This window comes from Canis lupus, chromosome 9, assembly GCF_003254725.2.
Source record: "Canis lupus dingo isolate Sandy chromosome 9, ASM325472v2, whole genome shotgun sequence".
NCBI classification, from domain to species: domain Eukaryota; kingdom Metazoa; phylum Chordata; class Mammalia; order Carnivora; family Canidae; genus Canis; species Canis lupus.
In genome coordinates this window covers 40746220-40757854 of record NC_064251.1, presented here as the reverse complement: position 1 = coordinate 40757854, position 11635 = coordinate 40746220, and the positions used below count along the sequence as shown (strand labels likewise).

The 11635-nt window shown below is 44.0% G+C and overlaps 1 long non-coding RNA gene across 1 annotated transcript; it reads left to right on the top strand.

Moving 5' to 3' along the window:
- Positions 1-2708: 2708 nt before the first annotated feature.
- Positions 2709-11527, top strand: LOC112655560 (uncharacterized). The gene is made up of 3 exons (XR_003133769.3): positions 2709-3011; positions 10070-10195; positions 11228-11527. It is a non-coding gene; the product is annotated as an uncharacterized LOC112655560 (long non-coding RNA).
- Positions 11528-11635: the final 108 nt, after the last annotated feature.

Below are 11635 nucleotides of genomic sequence, written 5' to 3'. Positions count from 1 at the left end.
AGCACCATCCTGGCACATGCTAAGAAAGGACAGAGCACCTGCTTTTTGAGTTTGACACACCTGAACTGGAATCACATCAGTCCCACCAGGGTGGTCCTAGGGAAGGTACAGAATGTCTCTGGGTTCCAATTTCCTTCTCTGGAAAACAGGGGTAATAGTGGCACCTAACACAACAACCTGGGTGATCCTGGAAGCAGATCCCACCCCTTCCCCCTCTCCTGAGTCTCCAGAAAGAGCCCAGACTGGCTAATATCCTGATTCCAGTCTTGTGAGACTCTATAGCAAGGCCATGTGACTCTTGACCTAAGAACTGTGAACTAATGCATGGGTGTAGTTTTAAGTCATTGAGTTAGTAGTATTTATTGAAACAGAAAATGAGCACTGTCTACAAGATAGAAGATGTCACTTGAGGAGGGGTATTGAGAAATTGTGAGCTCCTGGAGGGCAGAACTGATATCACTTATTTGGAGCCCCCAGAACCTGGTATATAACATATACTCAATGAGTATTTATAGATGAATGCATCAATGGATACATTTTTTTAAATGAGCAAGAAAAAAAATCCAGTCTCAGCCAATAAATAATTTTCCAAAAAGCTGCAGGTGCCAGGATGTGCTCAACCAAGAGGCAGAATAGCTGACAAATGAGTGTTTAAAGAGCACATATGATGTCTGGAGCTTGAGATCTAATCTCAGCTCAGTCTGTTAGCTGTGTGATGTTGGGAAAGTTACTAACCCTCTCTGTGCCTTGGTTGTCCCATCTGTAAAATGAAGATAAAATAGCAACTACCTCACAGGGTTCTCAGAAGGATTAATTAAAGGAATGCATAACAAGCTCTTAGAATGGTAGCTTGCCAGTTGCAAATAGTCAATAAATATTTGGTATTATTTCACAGACAGTTCGAATTCTCCAAACTTAACCTTCATTTTTCCAACAATGTGCATGATTCATCTCCATGCCCCATTCCTTCATACTCACTCCAAGCCTTGTTGTTTTTCTTCTCTATAAAACAAAGAATTAACCTTAAAAAACATTTTGCAACCTTAAAACTTCTATCACTTTAAAGATTATTGGACACTTCTTGTAATTTAGGTAAATTCCCTTACTTCTCACTACTGCTGGCTTTTCAAAGTGCAATTCATCAGCAGACAATATCACAAAGAGAGGGGTGGATTGAGAGTTGTCTGGCTGCTACTCCATTTCCCAAAAAGAAAGAGTTTGGGGACACCAGTGACTTCCACAAAGCTAGAAGCCCAGACCAGCAGTGGCTTGACTTGCATGAGGCAAAGCTGCCTTCTCAATGGCCTCATTGATTAGCTGAGCTGAGAGAAGAGGAGGCTCCTCTCAGTTTTGTTGCATTTGTTTCTTTATTGGACCCATAGTGTCTCGTATTCCATAAACCCATAAACCAGAAGTGGGCACAATCTATTCCTAATTATAGTGGGTCAGCTGATCTGGGTTGCAAATTGTCCACAGCAAACCTTGTTCCCACATTATTGACAAGATTGTCACTTGCCCTGCCTAAGTCTATTTTGGCATAAATGGCTCTATTTCTGATTGGCATAATTAGCCCTATATTAAAACTATGTGTGTGTAGCTATTTTTCTACCTGTCTCCCCACCTAGAAGACTTCAAAGGGGGCACCTGTCTATCCATCTGTCAAACTGAGTTTGATTTTACACCCCGACCATGACCTTCCTTCCAGGATGGAAGAAAGGGGCTGGGTCATCACAGCTATGTCCACATTCAACACAAAGCATCAAGACTTGAACTCCAGCACAGTGCCTATCCTGCTCAGGCTGCTGCTTTGCATCCAGGTCCAGGGATAATCTCAGTTTCCACATCCTCCTGAGCCGGGTCTTCAGCATGTTGCTTCTGGAACCTTCCCAGACTATTGTGAAGCCCAGAGCAATAAACACACCAACGTGTTTATTAAGCACTCATGGAGACTCCTAACTCTGGGAAAGGAACAAGGGGTCGTGGGAGGGGAGCTGGGCAGGGGGATGGTGACTGAGTGATGGGCACTGAGGGGGGGTACTTGACGAGATGAGCACTGGGTGTTATACTATATGTTGCCAAATTGAACTCCAATAAAAAATACAAAAAAGGGGGGTAAACACTCATGCAGCTTGTGAAGCCTCATGCAAATCCCATAATTGGTAGTTGGCTGACACTTGCCAGTTTTATTAGACCACAGCGTAGACAGTTAAGAACAAACTGTGTTTGGTTGCTCTGTGGCTGAGAAAGTATATTGATGACAGCACAGCTGACCTTGCAGGTCCTAGGTGGGCATGTTCTGGGGCTCCTAGAGCAGAGCGAGCTTGGGTAAGCCTCTGCTTGGGTTTAGCTTAGCCAGAGCTATAAGCCCTTTGAATTCTTTCCTTTCCCTTGCCTCAGCCCTGAACCCTTGGCAAGGTGCAGGAATCTGTTTCCATAAAACCAATTTATTTTTCCATTTATTTGATTAATTGAAATTGCTAATACTCTGGCCTCAAGGTCGTAAACACTGGGTAATAAAACCCCCTTTACATCTGTCCAGTGCTTTAGTGTTCGTTAAGCACTTTCACATCTATTATCTGATGTGACCCTTAGAACAACCCTGCAAAGTAGGCAGGGAAGAGATTATAATGGCCAGTTCATAGAGAGGGAGATATGTGTTGCCAATGGTTACAAGGTATGATGGAACAGAGGTGAGACTGAGGCTTATATTCTGGGTCCAATTGTCTTGTAGGGTGACTGACCATTCCAATTTACCCAGGACAGAGGGGGTTCCCAGGGTCTGGGACCTTTTTGAAACTGGAAAATCCCAGGAAAACTGGGAGGATTTGGTCACCCTACTTGGTCTCTCATGATGGATCCCTGTTACCCTCACCGGGTTTAGCTGATGGAGGTGTCCTGTGGCCCAGCACAGCCAAGGCTGACGTACTTGGACAAGTCATCAAGGGGTACGAGCTGAGAAGAGTCAACCCTGAATGACAGATGATCCATCTGAGCCAGATCTTGGGTTGGAGGTAGGTAGGTTGTCAGGGGACAGGAGGCAGGGTGGGGACATATGAGAGACCCTTCCTGCCTGGGCTGCTCATAGAGACAAGTCACCAGAGAAGGATCCTGAGAGCCTAATGGTGCTCAGCCACAAAGGGACACTAACATGAACTGGTTGATCAGACCTAACATAGGCCTAAACATAGATGGGACAGAGGCACAAAGGGTTGATGGGACAATGAAGGGGGAAGGAAAGGATCAGAGGAGCAGTGGGCAGAGAGAGGGGTGGGTACACATGAGGTGGTCTTAGCCAGAGAGGAATCTCGTGGCCACCAGCTGCTCCCTCCTAACCTAGAGGTCAGCCCCTTCCTGATCCATTAGCCAATCCCATTTGGCTAAGAAAGGAGGAAAGGAGAAGTGATTTGCCCAAAGTGGACTGAACCAGGGCTGGAAATTGAGGACTCCATTACTCAAGGCACCTAGCCTTGAAACAGAGCAAGATCAGGGCCGGTCACCCCAGGCTTGTGTTCATTGATATGCCCCCTTGTTCACTTTATTCTGGCCCTGACTCTCTCCCCAGTCCTCTGTCCCCAGGAACTTGTCCTCATTCCTGCCCCCTGCCCCCCACCACACACACACCCAGGGCTTCAGGATGAAAATCTCAAGTCTTAGTTCCATTCGCCTTGCTTATTAGCATTTTGACTTTAGTAATGTGAACGAATTCAAATCTGATTGGGAAATCATTGAGCTAAACCAAGCCCAGCACAAAGCAATTGAGTAGAAAATTGTGGATACCAGTGGCAATTTTCCCTCCCTGCCCAGAGAAGGAGAGATACCATTGCTGAGGTCACTTTAGAGGTAGGCAGAGAGAGAGGGGCCCTCATCGTGGGCACCTGCACTAGCTGTGTGCAGGTCACCCTGTGGCTGGCAAGAAAGCCCCAAAGGTTGGAGTATAGATGGGGAACCATCTAATGTTGGTGGAAATACTGTAAATAATATAATAGCAACTAGCAAACAAATGGGGTTTCCTGGCTTTGGTGCTGGCAACCACGTAGAATGTTGTAACCTGCATTTTGGCTTTCTCATCTACCTGTTTGATCTTTCATCTGATTTGTATTTTCCTTAGGCTTGATATATTTAATTTATATTTTTCTATTTTATTACCTGTATTTCTTAAAGCCTGCTTAAAGCCTGCTTTGTGTCCTCAGTGGGACACAGTGAGAGGTAAATACACAATCCAAACAACCCCTCCACGAATGTATTCTTGGGAATACAGCGCTGTGGTGCAAGCCTCGGGAACAGGGGAAACAGGATGGTAGGGTGGTGACTGCATGCCCCACTGTTCCCCCATCGCGGCCAGGCTGCAGCTGGGAGCATCTAGCTACCTCTGGGTTACCCCCTTTCTTGTCTCAGAAGGATCCAGCAAGAGTACAAAGCACTCTATGAGCTGCCAATGGGTAGAGAGGTCAATCGCAGCTCTTGTTCATAGCACCAGGCAACCTTGTCCCAGGGCCTTATTGGATCATAGCTTCTTGAATATCTTCATAGAGAAGCCAGTCTATCTTTCTGGAACTTTCTTTTCTGCTGCTTCTAGGTTCCTGGGTTTTTTCCCTTCGGCCTATCTCTACCAATCCACAACTTGAGTGAATTGAGACATGCTTATAAAATTCTTAGGCTGTTGAGAAATCTCACTTTCTCAACTAGCTCTCTGTTCCACTCTTCCCTCCCTTCAGGCCATGCAACAGTCAGCTTGGTGGTTTTAAAGCCTAAATCTGTACTCTACACTCTGCATTGCTCTGGGCGTAAAATTCAGAATTCCTCCCAGACCTTCCAGGCTTTGCATGTTCTGGCCCTTGCCTACTTCTCTCTCCCCTGTTCATGCCTCCCCAGCCTCCCCATGGCTTCCTGGCTCTGCCACACTTGCCTTGCCCTCAAGCATCTGCATTTTCAGTTCCTGTTGCCTGTTGCAGGATCTTCCTCTTTCTTCACATAGCAAGTCCCTTCTCATTCTTGAGGTCTCAGATGACATGTTCCCAGAAATGCTTTCTCTTGCCAGCACATTTAAATTGGGTCTACCCATCGCTCTGCTCAACCTCAAAACTCTACAACATCATTCAACTTCCACCACAGCACTTATCACAACCTGCAGGAATGTTCCTTATTCATTTGATTTGTACTTGGCTCTCTGAGCCATGCATAAGCTTCACAGGGCAGAGACCTGATATTTTCCTGATATTTTTTGACCCCTGCTATATCCCCAGCACCTACTATCTTGGCTACAACATGGGGGGTTCTTACCAAATATCTGTGAGATAAATGTATCCACAACTTAAACCAGGAGTTGGGGAACTATGGCCTGTGGGCCAAATGTGGCCCACTGCCTATTTGTGTAAATAAAGTTTTATTGGAATGCAGCCTAATCATTTGCCTATTGTCTATGGCTGTTTTGGTGCTACAATGGCAGACACTGAATACTTGCAAACAGAGATCACATAGCCCACAGAGCTGAAGGTATTTACTCTCTGACCCTTTAGAGAAAAAGTGTGCTGACCCCTGGCTTCTACCATAATAATAGCTTAGTCCATACAGACATTCAGAATTTCACTTACCAAGGAACCAGAGACAGCAGGATTCAGGATCGATTTAGTGGCTCAGTGATATCATCAAGGACTCACAGTCAGTCCTCTTATTCTGTCCTCTGCCTGATAGAGCAACCATCCCTCAAGGTCCCAAGATTACTACTGCAGCTATGACTATCATATACTTGCACATACAAGCTCCAAAGGAGTGTAATGAGAACAAAAACTGGCTTTCTCCTTTCCCAGGGAGAAAATCTTCTCCCAGAAAGACACCAAGTGGACGTCACCTTGTGTTTTATCAGCTAGAACTAGGTCACATGCTCACTTTTGGACCAATCACTATAAAGGGGAAGCGGACAACTACGACTGGCTCAGGCCAATGATGCTTCATGCCGTAAGGTTGGATACATTGCCTTCAGGAATCAGAAAAAAGAGAGAATGTCTACAACATATGTGAATGGATCAGCATGCCCCATTTCTTCACACTGAAGATGGTTGTGATGAAAGACTAAAGTTTGTCCAGTCTCTCTTGATAGAACTAAAAACAATTGGGCGCATTATTACTCTTTTTCCTTTTCTAGCTTTCAGGTAGATCTTACCTCTCATCTTTTACCTTCTCCACCATTTTTTCTCCCAGCAGCCACCAGCCTTGATCATAACTTCAGGAAAGCAGGTTTCAGCTGACTTTATGACAATCCCACTTGATTCAGATTTTCCTAAAAAAGCCAGCCTTGTCTGATGATAAGGATTTGAGGGGCACCCAGAGGAAATGTAAAATGCCCCACATTTTATTCTCCACCAGCCAAGTCCAATGTTTTAAATCCAGTTATATAAAAGACATCTTGGTTTAATGCTTTGTTCTCCAGAATGCCTCTGTTAAAATGGATGTTACTTTCAAAAGGCCATGCATGGTGAGTTTATGACTTAATCCCAAAGGTTTGGGGTCATACATCATCTTGGACAGCAGAAATACTGACCTTGAGGGGAGAAGGGAGCAGTGTTATAATGGAAATAGAACTATAAGCCAGAATACCCAGATTCTAGTTCCCTTTGTCTATTTATTTTCTATGCACTTAGGAAAATTCACTTTCTCTCTCTGGACCTCATCTTCCTCATCTGTTCCATGAAATGCTTGGATTTAGTGATCTGTAAGAACACTTTCATCTGGTTAAAAGGGCTTGGCTATACACACTATACAGTTTCATGCCCACATTACTGGATTCATTCATTCATCATTCCTTTAGCTAATCTTTCAATATATATTTATTGAGTATCTCCATGTGCTAGGAATTTTGCTAGTTGCTGGGAATGTAGCAGTTCCTGCCCTTATGGAGCTTACTGTCTCGTGGGGAAGACAAAGAGTACACAGGGACATATAACATCTTGTGACAAGCATGGTGATAGGAAAGGTGCTGACTCATTTGCAAGCTCATGGCAGGTCAGGGCAGAGTCAGCAGATGCTCCCTGGGATAAGAGGTCAATGGGGCTTCCCAGAGATGGTGATGTCTATGCTAAGACCCTAAGGAGGAGTCCAAGTTAATCAAGCTGGAGTGAAGAAAAGAGGGAAGAATTTCTCTAGTAAGGGTATCGGCACATGTTGAGAACTATTAATAAACTGCTTATCATTTATCCCACATCTGAGGTTCGGTCTTTTTCCCAACCAATATACTTGCTATGTTACCTATTTAAAATTATGGTGGAAAGAGCAATCAGATATGTTTAAAAAGAACTTGAGTCAAGTTCATCTAAACAAATACCATTGTGATAGTAGCTGGTGTTGGTGTCTATTTCATTAATTTGAAATGCATACTGTTCACTTCAAAGATGCCATATATATGTATATCTCAGATCTATTAATTTCAAACAGAATTATCAGATTGTCACAATGTGCTAGACAATTGGCTTGAGCCAGAGATATAAAATAGAGGAGGACACAGTCCATATTCTTTGGGAGTTCATATCTTAGTCTGGACATAGTCAAGTACGTTAATAATCAGAGTACAATGTGTACTAGGTGCATAAAAGATGGTGTTCCAAACAGGCTGGATCCAGGAAAGCTTTCAGAAAGCATAAGCTCTGAACTGAATTCATTTTCTTGTTTATTCATTCAACCATTTTTAAAAATTTATTTATTCATGAGAAACACAGAGAGAGAGGCAGAGACATAGGCAGAGGGAGAAGCAGGCTCCCTGCAGGAAGCCCAATGCGGGACTTGATCCCAGGACCCCAGGATCATGATCTGAGCCAAAGACAGACGCTCAACCACTGTGCCATCCAGGTGCACCTCGTTCGTCCATTTTAATTGTTGTAAAATACACATACATAAAATTCACCATCTTAACTACTTTAAGTGCACAATTCAGAGATATTAAATTCATCCACAAGGCTATGCAAAGACCACCACTATCCATCTCTAGGCACCTTTCATCATTCCAAATAGAAACCCTGAACTTATTATACAGTAAGTCCCCATTCCCTCCTTGCTCCTAGCCTGAGATAACCTCTGCTCTACTTTCTATACCCATGAATTTTCCCACTTTAAATACTTCATATAACTTGAATCACACAATATTTGTCCTTTTATTTCACTCAGCACAACGTCATTAAGACTTATGCATGTTGTACATGGATCACTACTTCATTTCTTTTTAAGGCTGAATAATATTCCATTATATGTATATGTCCCACTTTGTTTATCCATTCACCTGTTGGTGAACACTTGTTGTTTCCACCCTTTGATGAATAATGCAGCTATGAACATTAATGTTCAACATCTGTCTGAATCTGTTTTAATCTGAGTATGTACCTGCGAGTGGCATTGCTAGATCATATAGTAATTTGCATTGAACTTTGAAGGCCAAGAAAATGAGCAAGAATAAGCATGTATTAATGCCAAGGGAGGGCACAACTCTGTGGGACCACCCACCCATCACACAGTCTCTCACTTCTCCTTTCAAGGACCATCCTGTGTGTCCACCATGATGACCACCACGTAGGTCAATCCCAGTTTCCCTAGAAGTGTGACTCTGTCACTCCCTGGATGATAACTGCTGCTTTCCTGCCTCCTTCCCCATCTGGGGAAGGACACCCTAGGTTTTTCCATGGGTTGGTAACCTCCCCCTGCCTACATCACTGAGTTGTGTTGAAGGGCAAGGAGTAAAACTTGTAAAGTGGTGGTACAGACATTTGTGGTTGTAGCTATTGCTGCTGTTCTCATTGTCATCTTCGTTAGAACACTTTGCTGTGATAAAGAACAGGTTCCTTCATTGACAATCAAGTCATCCAGGCCCATGAGGGAAAAAAAAAAAAGTATGACATCTTAAATTGCTGTATCTCTGCACTACACCCCAATTCCTCCCAACACCAAAATCTGTGATAATAACAGGAGTGGAAATGCCATGTGCCACATCCTGAGAGATACAAAGCAAGCCAGGCTGCTTTTCTCACTTAGAAGGTTGACAGATGTGTCTGATGAATATGTTAGAAATTCTGGAGCAGAAGCCTCCTACCTCAAAGAGTTAATTCCCTAAGGCTTGGTCTATTTGTTTGCAAACATCTAAAACATAATTATTGGGAAACACCTGAGTGGCTGGCACATTGCAAGGGCTCTGTGTGGGTACAGAAGCCTAATACAAGGGGTCCTAGCCTTTAGCCCGATGGTGAATTTATTCTAAGGTCCTCAAATGTTCCATGCCTATTTTCTGACACCTGAATTCTAGTTCTATCTGCTGGTCTGAGCTCTAAGTGTGAGTGTCTTCCCTGCTAAAAGGATGTCCATTTAAGTAATTCCTTTGCTTTAGTTTGAGGAAGCTGACTTTTAATTACTGGCTGCCTGTCTGGTTTCTACCTATAGTCAATGAAAACCCTGGAACCTATCTGCCACAGCATATGAGGACTTTCTAAATTGTGTGACTCATAAAATTACCCCAGAGTCTCTGAACTACTCTACACCTCTAATAAAAAACACAGTTCCAGTTTCCCCTTAGGCTCAGAATGGCAAAGAGGTATCACTGATGTTGCCACTCCTTAGCGTCCAGCAGGCATGAATAATCCATCATGGAGCCGGGGCCTGGTTTCTCACTCTTTCTCCAATGCCATGCTCCTGGCAGCCACTTTCAATTGATCTGAGCCTGTACTCATGCTATGCAATAGACACTGTTGGTGTCCCACTCAGATCTTTCGGGGCCACACACTCAGCCCCCAGCTACTGAAAGTATTGTTTATAACAGCCCACAATTGTACCTTCTTCCTGAGAATTGGCCTCTGCTAGGTCAGATAGGGCCAGCTCTATAGGAAATGTCTCCAATGCCATGCTTTGACTGATACAAGGGTACAAAAGGCTGATCCCCTTGCTATTCACACGTATTCATATCCCTGGCATCAAGCTTTGCCTGGCTTCTCCTCCTCTTGCTCTATCCTGTTTCCCTCCTGCCCTTACAGATTGTGTCTGAGAGCACACCTCCAATAAATCCTCACACCAGAATCCCTGTTTCTGTTTCTTTTCCCAGGGAACCTGACCTAAACTAGTCATTTGTTATACCTGCCTCTGACTCTACAATCAGGAAGGAAAAGCCAAAGACAAGGAAAACTTGAGTGAACATGCACAGCTTCTACTCTCTGTTCAATGCAATCACGTAAACAATCCTTACAAATGTGTACTGAGTCCTGGACATGTGTTGGGTGTTGTGCTAGATACTGAGGACACAATGGCACACAAGACCAAGGTGGTCCATGTCCTTAAGGAACTCCCATTCCAGTGGGATGGTATAGATATGATGGCAAGAACTCTGTACTTTGCACCAAAGGGAAGGCGGATGGTACAATGAAAAGAATAGATTCTGAAGAATCTCTCAAGAGACAGACTCAGAAGCCCAAATTTTGCCCTGGTTTTCTCATTACCAAGAACAGGAGCTTTATAATTTGTGGCTCAGAGACCCCTAGAGATTCATGACAGAGCTTCGCAGGATTCATAATCTTCTCTCCCAAATTGAAATGCATATGTCTTTTTTTCCTGCAAAATTATCCATACCTTCCACGAGATTTCTGAAGGCATCTATGAACCACAAAAGTCAGGAATCACTGCTTAGATTTCATGGCTAGCATATCCAGAGGTCTTGAGACAAAGATGGAGAGAGGTTTTTGATAATATCAAAACATCCCTTGAGGAGGTAACAATCGTGTGTGCAGGCCCAGCTGTGATGTCAATGGAACATCTGGCTGATAAATGAATTATTCTCTTTCCAAAGGTTTTGAATCATGCAGTGACTGCATTTTAGAGCTGTAAGCCTGCTCACTGCTGGGCACTTGATTTTCTCTCTGGGTCTTCTCCTTGGTAAAATAAGCAGAAGATGCTTATGATATTCAAGGTCCATCACTGACTTTTTAAGGAACCTCGGTAACCATCTATTTTAGGATCTATTTTAAAGGTGGCAGGGTATAGTAGCTAAGTGAAGAGTTTCAGAGCCGGAAAGCTTAGGTCTGAATCTCAAGTTGCCACTCCAGTGAGTTTCCTCTTGGGGCCTTTAGGAAATGGTGACAATATGGATAGTGGTACCCCCCACAGGGTTGTTTTGAAAACAAGAGTTGAACACACGCAGTGCTTAGACCACAGCTAGGCACATAGTAGGTACTCAGTAAGTGTTGGCTCTTCTATTATTTGTACATAGAAGAGAGAACTGAAGGTGCAAGGGGCGATTCTCAAGTCAATCCAGTGACCTCGTGCCAGTCTGAGCTATCTCCAAGGGACCCCTGCCTGCTACACCTGCCGACCAGCTTCACTTCTCTCAAGACGGCATGGTTTCTCAGTATCTGCAAGACTCACAACAACCACAGCCTCAGAAAAGAGACTCCTAACTCTGGGAACGAACAAGGGGTAGTGGAAGGAGAGGGGCGGAGGGATGGGGTGACTGGGTAATGGGCACTGAAGGGGGCACTTGACGGGATGAGCACTGGGTGTTATACTGCATGTTGGCAAATTGAACTCCAATAAAAAATATACAAAAAAAAAAAAAAGCCCATCCCCAGGGTCTGCTTCTGCAGGCTGCTTGCTTCCAGGACCCTGTCTGGGTCAGCTT